Raw genomic sequence first — 12,161 nt, forward strand, 5'->3', positions numbered from 1 at the left:
GTTTTGGTAATTCTATTTCATGATAATAGACCCTATTGATGATGTAATAAATACAGCTGTCTCTTTTACATGAAAAAATACATCGCTGAGTTTGACTGTGCAATTAAGAACAATTACATGACATTTTCTTTACCATCATTACCTATAACTAGGGCCCATATTAATATGTAAATACATATTTTCATTTTAACTATATTTCATTCACTTTATAGTTTTCTTAAAAAATCATCGCATTTTGAGTCTGAAAATGTAACTTCCATTTTCCGTATTCCATAGTTTAGTCCATATTTTTCCATATTTCAAAGTTTAGTTCATATTTTATTTAAAAATTCCATAAATCCATATTTGCAACATTACGTTATGTAAAACTGATCTTTTTAAAGCGTAACAGCATTTAAAAAATTCGTTAATTGGCCATTCAAATTGCTATGCCTGGCTTCAGAATGGAGAAGCCGAAAACAAATTGCTTCATCTGGAGCAGCCTTGAGGTTTAGATAGCCTGCAAGCCTGTGTTGCTTCCCAGGGATTATGGGAAGAGGGAAACAAGCAAAATCTCTTACGGGGCGTGAACCAGCGAAATGATGATTTCGAGTGGTGCGGAGCAGTTTTTGACTTGGTGTCCACTGCTGTCAACATACCCTTCCATACTAGTCATCTCCTGTGGTGAAAATGTCTCACCAACGTTACAAGCTTTCGTGAAAGCACATTTATAAACACGCTGTTATCAAATGTCGTTTGTAGTAATGAACATTATATTAATTGAGGCAGCTAGAACGCAATTTCTTTCGATGGCTGAGGTTGTCGGTACCCTCGCCGCCCTTAAAATCTACCAGTCGAAACTAGGCTGCAAGGGCTCACTAAGAAGTTTACAAACAGTAGCTTATATGCCGTCTTAATCGCAGGTATGTTACTTGATTTCTCTTGCTGCACGCTTACTGTTTCGTCATTCGATTGTCTTTCGCTTGGAACGCAAAGCAATTAGGCCTTACAATCAAGTGGGCTAGTTCATGCCAGCTATGCGAACAATAAGGTTGCAGCATTAAACGCTTACTCAGTGTTATACTCGAGTGTTTCGTCCAACGCGCAACCTCTGACGCGCACCTCCAGAAGTAGTACACTAAGAGCCGTACGTATAACTTTGCGTCCATGTCATTCACGATTGATAAGGCTGCTGTTTGCTGCTATGCGCCGTTGTGTTATTTGTGCATCTACGTCCTTTCAAGTATAAAAGTTGCGTATCTCTGTCTGTGTGCGTGTGGTTTTATATGCATATACATAAAAATGCCGAAGGATAAGCTACCGTTGTTTCAAATTGCAAAAATATATTGAAGGTTTTCCAAATCAGTCTTAGAGTACAGATGGTAAAGTACTGTTTTGTGATGCTTGTGAAAAATCCGTGTCGACTGAGCAATGGTTTCTAATACTACAAAACATGAGGTATATATTACAAGGGGTAATAAAATCAAACAACATTTTTTTGTTATCTAACAGCCAGTGGCTCCCAAAGCTCTACCTTCTCTAAAGATTTTTGTTATCATAATTTGTGCAGATACAGCTTTATGGAAATTAAATAATACAGTGTTTAACAGCCTCCTAGAGAAATATTCAGGCAAACATATTGCTTATGAATCTAAAAAAAACTATGCCTGCAGCATTGACAAGGATTGTTTGGCACCGATACCAGGCGTAATTCAATATGATCCTATATAGGTTGCAGTCGAAGAGACTGCGGGAACCCAAGGGCGGTGCATTGGTAATGTAATAATTTGCCGAACTCCCCCGAATGGGGCCTCCCGGCCAACAATGCCATACGATCATTTCCATTTGGACGAGTGCTTGAAGATAAATGGAGCAAATCCTTTCTGTCGGCGTGTGAAGAACTTCCTAAATGTGACCACAAACAATCAGCAAAGCTCTTTAATGAAGCTATGAGTGTTTAATGGCCTAACAGTGTAAAACACAAACAAGTTTTCTTGTTAGTTACCGATGCTGCTCTTTATATGGTAAATAAAATGTCGTGGGACTAGGGTCTCCCGTCAGGTAGATGGTTAAAGCTGCAGGTGTCCTCAATGTTTTATATCCTAAAATGATGCATGTATCGCGCTTGGCACACGGACTAGATGGATTAGTTGAATGCAGAAGGATAAATTACAAAAATGTTGATAGAGTAATATCATATATGACAAAAATATTTTTGAGAGCTCCCAGTAGGATCTTAAAATTTAAAGAGATGTATCCCGATATTATTTTGCCACCAGAACCAGTATTGAATCGTTGGGGTACATGGCTATAAGCAGTTGAATGCTACGTTGAGCATTTCGGTGACATTAAAAAAATAATTTTTAATTTGAAGGTGAGTCTGCTTGTATTTTCAATGCAAAAGAACTTTTTGAAAATGATACTCTAGAGAATGATTTAGTCTACATCAAAAGCAATTAATGTTTTTCCTTGCGTCAGATGAAGGCACTGGAAAACCCTTCAACATCATTGAAAAACGATGTAAAGATTATCGAAGGCATAAAAGTGAAAATTAGTAAATCAGGAGGACCTGTTGCTGAGTTCTTCAAGCAAAAATTGAACTAGTTACAGGAGAAGCATAATTGGTATAATAAAGTGCAGTTTATTTGAAAGAAGTAGATTTTTGTTTCCATATTTTTTCAACGTTTTACATTTTGAAGCCGTTATTGTATGAACATATTTTGTCATTTTTAATATGTACTTACCTGAACCCTTTCTATAACATTGCATGTATCATCGACTTTACTTGGATCCTCAGACACACAACCTGAAAAGATCGTGTCTTGTCAGTTTGATCATTAACATTACAATCATTTATACTCTTTTTTTCTTTTCTTCTCACTTTCCTTAGGAGTAGGAAGCACCACCCCCAATTCGTGACGAATCTGCATCCTACAGAAATAAACTTATCTCTCCTACTCCATTATCTACAATATTTGCAGCACAATTAATATTATTGATAGCTTTATGTGCACTCTCTGTAGTATCCATAATAAAATTACCATCAGTACTGCACAAAAACAGCGCCACATGTACTTCTGTGTACAACTGGCCAATGCTCCTTGGCCACAAAGTAACAACCATTATCACCCAATGGCATCGTTGTCATCCATGTTGCTAGTCGCACACTCACTTACTTTAGTGCAGCCAACACGTACTTTGTCTGGTACTACACCTACTGCAGACTTCACATTTGTACAAGATGTTGGAACGGATAATTCTACATTACTCTCCTTAATTCCAGCAATGTTAGTATTGAGTAATCTCACAGGCACTTGCACAATAGCATTACTCTCTTCAGAAATTACCTTAATTTTCCCATTCATGAGATGGCCCCACCAGTCATCAAATTTTGTCCTATTCTCACAGGCTTGACAGGTTTAACTGCACTAACAGTAGCTAGATGTATCGCAGGAACAAGCGAACTAGACATAGGTGTGTTCTTCGTGTCTTAATTCTTTTGAGCGACCAGTTGTGTTGATATTTCGTGTGGGCTTATTTTTGAAGTTTTAGTAAGTGTTAAGTACGCTGTCTATATTTTATTAGGTTTAATTGCGTTCAGTAGTGTAATAACTGTTTGGGGAAGTGAAGATTTTATGTTCAGTGCCTCATTTTTACAGAAACGCTTAACAGCCGTTTTTAGGCCTAAATTTTGTGCGCAAAAGTTAAGTGATTCGAAGTGTAATTAAGAAAGTACATGAATATTATATTTATAGTCCAGCACTATAGAGCATAGTAAATAGGAAATTACCTTTATTTAGCGAAAGCTTAAAAAGTTGGCCTATATTGTAAACAATCATGAGTGTGAAGTGTTTTAGCTGCCGTAGGAAAGTTAGTTCTGGGGTGCTATGCAGTTGTTGTGACAGATCGTTTCACTGGGGAGAATGTAGGGGCATGGAAACTGGGGAACAAAATGAGACTCCTCATAGGTACAATAGTGTGTGTTCACGGGATATGAAAATAGCAGAACTAGAGGGGAAGATTAGAGCCCTTCAGGCTGAATTAGATTTAGCCAGGGAGGAACTAATTAGGTTTGGTGGGGAGAAGAATGAAGAGAAGTGGGAAATGGTAGCAGGGAACAGAGGCCACAGAATGAGCACAGTATCTGACAGTTTCATTGTTGGCGCAAAAAATAGATTTGCCCTGCTGCCACAGTTAAGTAATGAAGAGCCTAATGCAGATGTAGGTGTAGCTGATGCACAGCAGAATTCAGTTAGGAGGCCTGTTGCTTCAAAAAAAGTAGGAAGAAACTTCTGCTGTTAGGTAGCAGTCATGGAAGATGTGTGGGCCAACTTCTGCAGGGAAAATTAGTTGACAGCTACCAGGTCACAAACTATTTCAAGCCAAGTGCATCTCTCAGCCAAGTGATAGAGGGCATAGGATCTTTGTGTAAAGGTTTCACCAAGGTGGATCATGTTGTAATAGTGGGTAGAGCAGGGAACAGTATCTATGGGGACCAGGGCTACAAGGCTGTTAAAAATAGCATCAGCAATGAATCATACTAATGTTGAGTTTGTGCCTGTTTTCAAGCGGTACGATCGACCCCGGTTGATATGCTCTGCCAAGAGGGTCAATATGGAGTTGGATCGACTGCTTCGGGCTGGTGCTGGGTCAGGGATTGATTTGGTTCCTGTGGACACTATTGGTAGGTGGGGCTTTACTTCTCATGGCCTGCATCTCAATAGAGTAGGGAAGGATATACTGGCTAGGCTGGTAAATTCTTTAAGGGGGGACACTGCTACTCGTGGTTGTAGTTATTTTTTAGGTTAAGCTCATTACGTACACATTCAATACTGAAACAAGATGTATCTGAAAATGTTAAGCATAATACTTGCGAAGACAAAAAAAGTAACAGGAAATTTACTACATCAAAATATCAGAGGTTTAAAAAACAGAATTAGTGAATTTCAGATCTGTTTAGATGAGCTACAGTCTACAAATCCTGTTGATATTATTTGTATTTCTGAACATCATTTAGCTAGTGAAATTGAAATGCTTAATATGGAAGGGTATACCTTAGCTTCAAAGTATTGTAGAAAAGAGATGTAGAGAGGAGGAGTTACCATTTACATTAGAAAGGATCTCAATTATAAAAACATTGAAATTCTTAAATAATGTAGTGGTCAGCATTTTGAAGCATGTGCCACATAAGTAGAAATACACATAAAAAAATTATAGTCACAATATACAGGGCTAAAACTGCAGACACATTAAACAACTTTATCCTTTCAGTAGCAGACAGCTTAGGTTTGTTTAGTTCCTCAGAAGACAGCTTAAAATATTTAAAAAATGCATTTCCACATAAGTTTGACAAAATTCAACTCCATCCTAATTAACTAAAAGAGATTTCTAATATTATTAGCTCTTTTAAAAAGAAATGTTCCAGTGGTTATGATGAAATGTTGCTCCTCAGAACTTTGCATTATACTAAGTTACTTATGTAATGAATCCCTCCACAGTGGCACTTTTCCAGATAGGCTTACATATACTATTGTCAAACCATTAAACAGAAGAGGAGACAAATCATCAATGGAAAACTTCTGTCCCATTTCTTTATTGGCAATATTTTCAAAAGTGTTTGAAAGGGTTACGTACAATAGACTTTATAAACACTTAAGCCAGAAAAATATTCTCATTTGCAATCAGTTTGGATTTCAGAGAGGACTGTCATATGATCAAGCTATATTCACTTTTACAGATGATGTATTAGAATCAATAAATCAAAAGTTATTACACATGGAATATTCTTTGATCTGGCTAAAGCATTTGATTGTGTTAAGCATGATATCCTTATACAAAAGTTAAAATATCATGGGATAATAGGAGTAGCAGGCTCATGGTTCTCATCCTACCTTTTCAGTAGAAAACAATGTGTGTCTGTATCAGGCTTACCACATAACAGTCATTCAAAATATGAAACCATCAGACAAGGGGTGCCCTAGGGCCCTATTTTAGGTCCATTGTTGTTACTGTTACATATTAATGACCTTCCATATGCAGTGTCACAAAATGCAAATTTTGTCTTATTTGCAGATGATACAAGTATTGGTATAAAAACAGTACCTGTGACCTCACTAAGCAATTAGCTAATTAAATATTTGTAAGTATCAATGAGTAGTTCACAGCAAATGGATTGTCACTGGATTTTGACAAGACCCAGTACATACAGTTTAGTACCTCACAAAGAATACGTGACCCTATAAGTATAACGTATTGAAACAATGAAATTAAAGCTGTTGACAGTGTCAAATTTTTAGGGCTACAAATTGACCACAACCTCAATTGGAAAACTCAAACTCTAGACTTAATGAAACGTCTTAGTCCAGCTACATTTGCAGTATGCATGATAGAAGAAATAGGTGATTTAAAAATGAAGAAGTTAGCTTATTCGGCCTACTTCCATTCACTGATGAGTTATGGAATCATCTTTTGGGGAAAACTCCTCTCACAAAGAGAACATTTTCAAAATTCGGAAATGAGTCATTAAAATTATATCTGGTGTCAGTCCTGGATCGTCATGCAAAGACCTCTTTAAGAAACTTGGTATTCTAACTACTACTTCTCAGTACATACACGCATTGATGTCCTTTCTAATTTACAACATGTCTCTTTTTATGCAAAATAGTGCAAAACATGATTCTAATACCAGCACCAAAAACAATCTGTATAAGGACTATAAAAGCTTAACTTTAGTACAAAAAGGAGTCAAATACATGGGTACTTATACACTCCTGGAAATTGAAATAAGAACACCGCGAATTCATTGTCCCAGGAAGGGGAAACTTTATTGACACATTCCTGGGGTCAGATACATCACATGATCTCACTGACAGAACCACAGGCACATAGACACAGGCAACAGAGCATGCACAATGTCGGCACTAGTACAGTGTATATCCACCTTTCGCAGCAATGCAGGCTGCTATTCTCCCATGGAGACGATCGTAGAGATGCTGGATGTAGTCCTGTGGAACGGCTTGCCATGCCATTTCCACCTGGCGCCTCAGTTGGACCAGCGTTCGTGCTGGACGTGCAGACCGCGTGAGACGACGATCCATCCAGTCCCAAATATGCTCAGTGGGGGACAGATCCGGAGATCTTGCTGGCCAGGGTAGTTGACTTACACCTTCTAGAGCACGTTGGGTGGCACGGGATACATGCGGACGTGCATTGTCCTGTTGGAACAGCAAGTCCCCTTGCCGGTCTAGGAATGGTAGAACGATGGGTTCGATGATGGTTGGATGTACCGTGCACTATTCAGTGTCCCATCAACGATCACCAGAGGTGTACGGCCAGTGTAGGAGATCGCTCCCCACACCATGATGGCGGGTGTTGGCCCTGTGTGCCTCGGTCGTATGCAGTCCTGATTGTGGCGCTCACCTGCACGGCGCCAAACACGCATACGACCATCATTGGTACCAAGGCAGAAGCGACTCTCATCGCTGAAGACGACACGTCTCCATTCGTCCCTCCATTCACGCCTGTCGCGACACCACTGGAGGCGGGCTGCATGATGTTGGGGCGTGAGCGGAAGACGGCCCAACGGTGTGCGGGACCGTAGCCCAGCTTCATGGAGACGGTTGCGAATGGTCCTCGCCGATACCCCAGGAGCAACAGTGTCCCTAATTTGCTGGGAAGTGGCGGTGCGGTCCCCGACGGCACTGCGTAGGATCCTACGGTCTTGGCGTGCATCCGTGCGTCGCTGCGGTTCGGTCCCAGGTCGACGGGCACGTGCACCTTCCTCCGACCACTGGCGACAACATCGATGTACTGTGGAGACCTCACGCCCCACGTGTTGAGCAATTCGGCGGTATGTCCACCCGGCCTCCCGCATGCCCACTATACACCCTCGCTCAAAGTCCGTCAACTGCACATACGGTTCACGTCCACGCTGTCGCGGCATGCTACCAGTGTTAAAGACTGCGATGGAGCTCCGTATGCCATGGCAAACTGGCTGACACTGACGGCAGCGGTGCACGAATGCTGCGCAGCTAGCGCCATTCGACGGCCAACACCGCGGTTCCTGGTGTGTCCGCTGTGCCGTGCGTGTGATCATTGCTTGTACAGCCCTCTCGCAGTGTCCGGAGCAAGTATGGTGGGGCTGACATACCGGTGTCAATGTGTTCTTTTTTCTATTTCCAGGAGTGTATATTCAGTAACTTACCATAGCATATCAGAGGTCTTGTAAGTGATAAAGATCGGTTTCAGAGTGAATTAAAGAACTTCCTGTTGGCCAACTCCTCTACCCCATCGATGAATATCTTCACAAGGACTGTAGCTCATAACTGTGTCTGCATTAGAATTGTTCAATATATATGTATCTGAAAAAAAAATTTTGTGTCTTTCGACATCCCAGATATTCCTCTCCAAGGGGTCCATGGGAAACGATAAATGTAATGTAATAGTGATTGCTGGGTCAAAATGATGTCTCTTCCTTGGCCTGTGCCCGAAAGAACAAATACCAAATTTATACTGTTCCTCTCTGTGTCAACTTTTTCCTTCTCCCTCCTCTCAGCTTCCTTTCTTTTTATTCTTCCCCTTCTTACCTCATTCCTTGCTGCTTCAATTCTCCTTCGCAAATCCTCTTCATAGCCTGGAGAATTGCGAAAAACTATTTCCTTCTTCCTGGCCAGAAGTGCTTCTTGTCTCTTAGAGGACTTTACACTGTGTGCTCATATCTTATCTACTCCACCTGGTACAATTTTCAATACCTCCTTCATGATAGCCTCCTGAGGTTTTGAAAACGGCTGAGCCTCTAATAATTACATAACTTGCAACAAGCAAAAAGAGAAGAAAATAAAATGACATTATGGACACCTAAATATACCGCCAGCAAAATAATGACCAACATTCGTCTGAATCTCTGCTTATGTCTCCCACTACTCCACATTGAAATACTATCAGCCATACCATTTGCTCAAACGAAAATGCGTAGTCCATTCCAAAATGCCACAAAATAACACGCATAATCCCAGAATATCATTTGTGTTCACTCCATTCATGCTATACATGCAGTTATAATTACAGTTAAACACATGCCATAATACACATTGCAACCCTCTGTAGTCGAACCACCTTTTCCAGAGCTGGTGGTAGTCGATGTTGCTGCTAATACTTCTGACGCCAGATATAACGACCAGGTTAGTGGGACATTATGTTGCACGGCGGTTAAGGGAAGGTCGAGGTCAAGATGCTGTGGACCATTTGCAGAACATGAGCGAATGATCCCATAGACAATGGCGTCAGCTGCAGTGATGCCACGGGGCCATCAGCCTCACAAAGCCAACATGTGGCTTTCATCTACATCTACATGATTACTCTGCAATTCACATTTAAGTGCTTGGCAGAGGGTACATCGAACCACAATCATACTATCTCTCTACCATTCCACTCCCGAACAGCGCGCGGGAAAAACGAACACCTAAACCTTTCTGTTCCAGCTCTGATTGCTTTTATTTTATTTTGATGGTCATTCCTACCTATGTAGGTTGGGCTCAGCAAAATTTTTCGCATTCGGAAGAGAAAGTTTGTGACTGAAATTTCGTAAATAGATCTCTCCGCGACGAAAAACTTCTTTGCTTTAATGACTTCCATTCCAACTCGCGTATCATATCTGCCACACTCTCTCCCCTATTACGTGATAATACAAAACGAGCTGCCCCCTTTTTTTTTGCGCCCTTTCGATGTCCTCCGTCAATCCCACCTGGTAAGGATCCCACACTACGCAGCAATATTCTAACAGAGTTGGGTGACCAGAGCACACATGATCATGCTGTAGAATGCACATGCCGAAGGAAGCCACTGGGAGCAGAGTCTGTCCTCAGAAACAAGAGGTGGGTAGCTGAGACTGCGTGTCCCCACAATGATGGAAGACCAGCGGGTGGATGGTGGCAGCAGTCTTAGTAGGGCCTTCAAATGGACCACCAGTTGAAGGCTCCTACATTCTTCTCATCGGCCTCCTCATGGATGACAGTGCAGTGGCTAACAGCTCAAAGTCCCCAGCGTGGGACTTACATAGACTGACATAGATTTCTCCTTGAGGCCAGTCGCCTGTAGACTAGAATACTACCACTGGAAAAGACCAATATTTATACTGGTCTAGCATGCATCCTTATTCTACTGTGAGGCAACAATGACATCACCTCACCTGTATTTCTTGTCTGATCCGCTTTCCTGAAAACCGCATGAGGTCCTAAGTTTACACTTCAGATGCTTTGGCTGGTGTATATTGCAGCATCAGTGTACTGAATAGTTACACGTGCGTCCAACGGAAACTTTCTCACTTAATCATGCGTGATCTCTATAATGATGATACCTCTCATCCTGTGATGCCGTTTTGCTGCATTCGCAGCTCTGGCTATTCAGCACTTTCTCACTTAATCATGCGTGATCTCTATAATGATGATACCTCTCATCCTGTGATGCAATTTTGCTGCATTCGCAGCTCTGGTTATTCAGCACTTTCTCACTTAATCATGCGTGATCTCTATAATGATGATACCTCTCATTCTGTGATGCCGTTACGCTGCATTCGCAGCTCTGGCTATTCAGCTCATGCAGTGTGTAGAAGTTGGCTCAGAAGTGTGGCCATAATATCTGAGGTATCAATTGTCTCCCGATGTTGAAACTCCTTTCAGCTCTTACAGCTTGACCTGCTTTGCTTTTTCTATTGCTTTTCGAGGTACAGTGTCTTGAATTTTCGCTAGGCAGCACCAATACACTATTTCATGGCACAACACAGATAAACATTGTTAACGATGCCTCTTAAAATTCGTTCCATCATGTCAACAGTGGTAAGGGCCATAACACAGTTTACTTGCTCAAATAATTATCGACATTTAGCGTATTATCAAAAACTTTGGAAGTTCACTTGCATTAAGGAACATTCCAGATTTTTACCCGATCCTTAAGTTACTGACATTATCCTCGAATTTGTACAAATAATCCCCGAAATTGATTTCCCTAGTACAAAAAGTAACTTTACTACTGCTGGCAGCCATGTTTTTGGCACTCACCTTGGTTAACGTGCACACATCCAGACAAAGTTGCCATTAGTGACAGGTCCTGATCTAGGGTGGGAGGGGGGCGGGGATGACGAGAGGGTGTAAAACGGGGGTATCTGCCCCGGGCGGCCATTTTCATACGCTCGAAGAAACAAAACCTTGTTTCACAAAATGCCTAATATCCAGCGCACATTGGTCTATTGATTACACAGGCCACCGAAAAATTTTCTTTGGAAAACTTTTTTTACTTTGATAGGTGATCTTTATAGATTTTTATGAGCTGAATCCAAATCTAGCCTTAGCTTTTTGTATCACCCATAGTTTTCGAGCAATATGCTTTTTATTATGTAGTATAAAAATCCAATGCTGTACAGTAAATGGGGAAATTAACGAGATACTTTGTTACAACATAAACATTGTTTTTATTTACAGTAAGCTACTTGAAACAATGATATGTGTTAATAGAGGTTTCACTTGTCAGCTGGAATGGGTTTGTATTTTCTGTCTCTTTTTTTCCTTTGAAGCTTCTTGTGTAGCTTTTTCTAAGATGAGTCGCTTACTGACCTTCTCGGAGAGGTGACCAACAGTAGTCCCCCATCATGTTGGTGTTCCAGCGGCCTTGGTACCGGTTTTTCCATCACTTTAATGTCCTGGTGAAAACGCTCTCCTTACTCCTCACTAACATCTCCCCTATTGTCTGGGAAGTAATCAAGGTGACTGTTCAAAAATTGAACTTTCATGCTCATTAAACACCCTTAAGTTTTAAACTTCTTTAACATTTTAGCTATAATAGAAACATATGCTGGGTCGTTTTACTGTCCTAAGAACTTTGTAAAGACTTGCTTGAATGATACCCATGCTTCTTCCTCATTTAAGGTCATTGTGGATTCAAAGTTAACATCAAACATAGATTTGCTAATGTCAGGTCCGACAAAGAAGCCTTCTTTTAGCTTAGCTTCTAAAGGATGTGGAAACTTTTGGCAGAGATAGTTAAAACATGGCCCATCTTAGGCAAATCCCTTACAAACTGTTTCATTAGACCTAACTTTATATGTAGACTTGGTAGGAGTACGTTTTTTGGATCTACAAGGTTTTTGTGTAGAATGTCCTTCTCTCCAGGTTTTAAAGACTCCCTCACAG

This window comes from Schistocerca gregaria, chromosome 2 (assembly GCF_023897955.1).
Source record: "Schistocerca gregaria isolate iqSchGreg1 chromosome 2, iqSchGreg1.2, whole genome shotgun sequence".
NCBI lineage: Eukaryota > Metazoa > Arthropoda > Insecta > Orthoptera > Acrididae > Schistocerca > Schistocerca gregaria.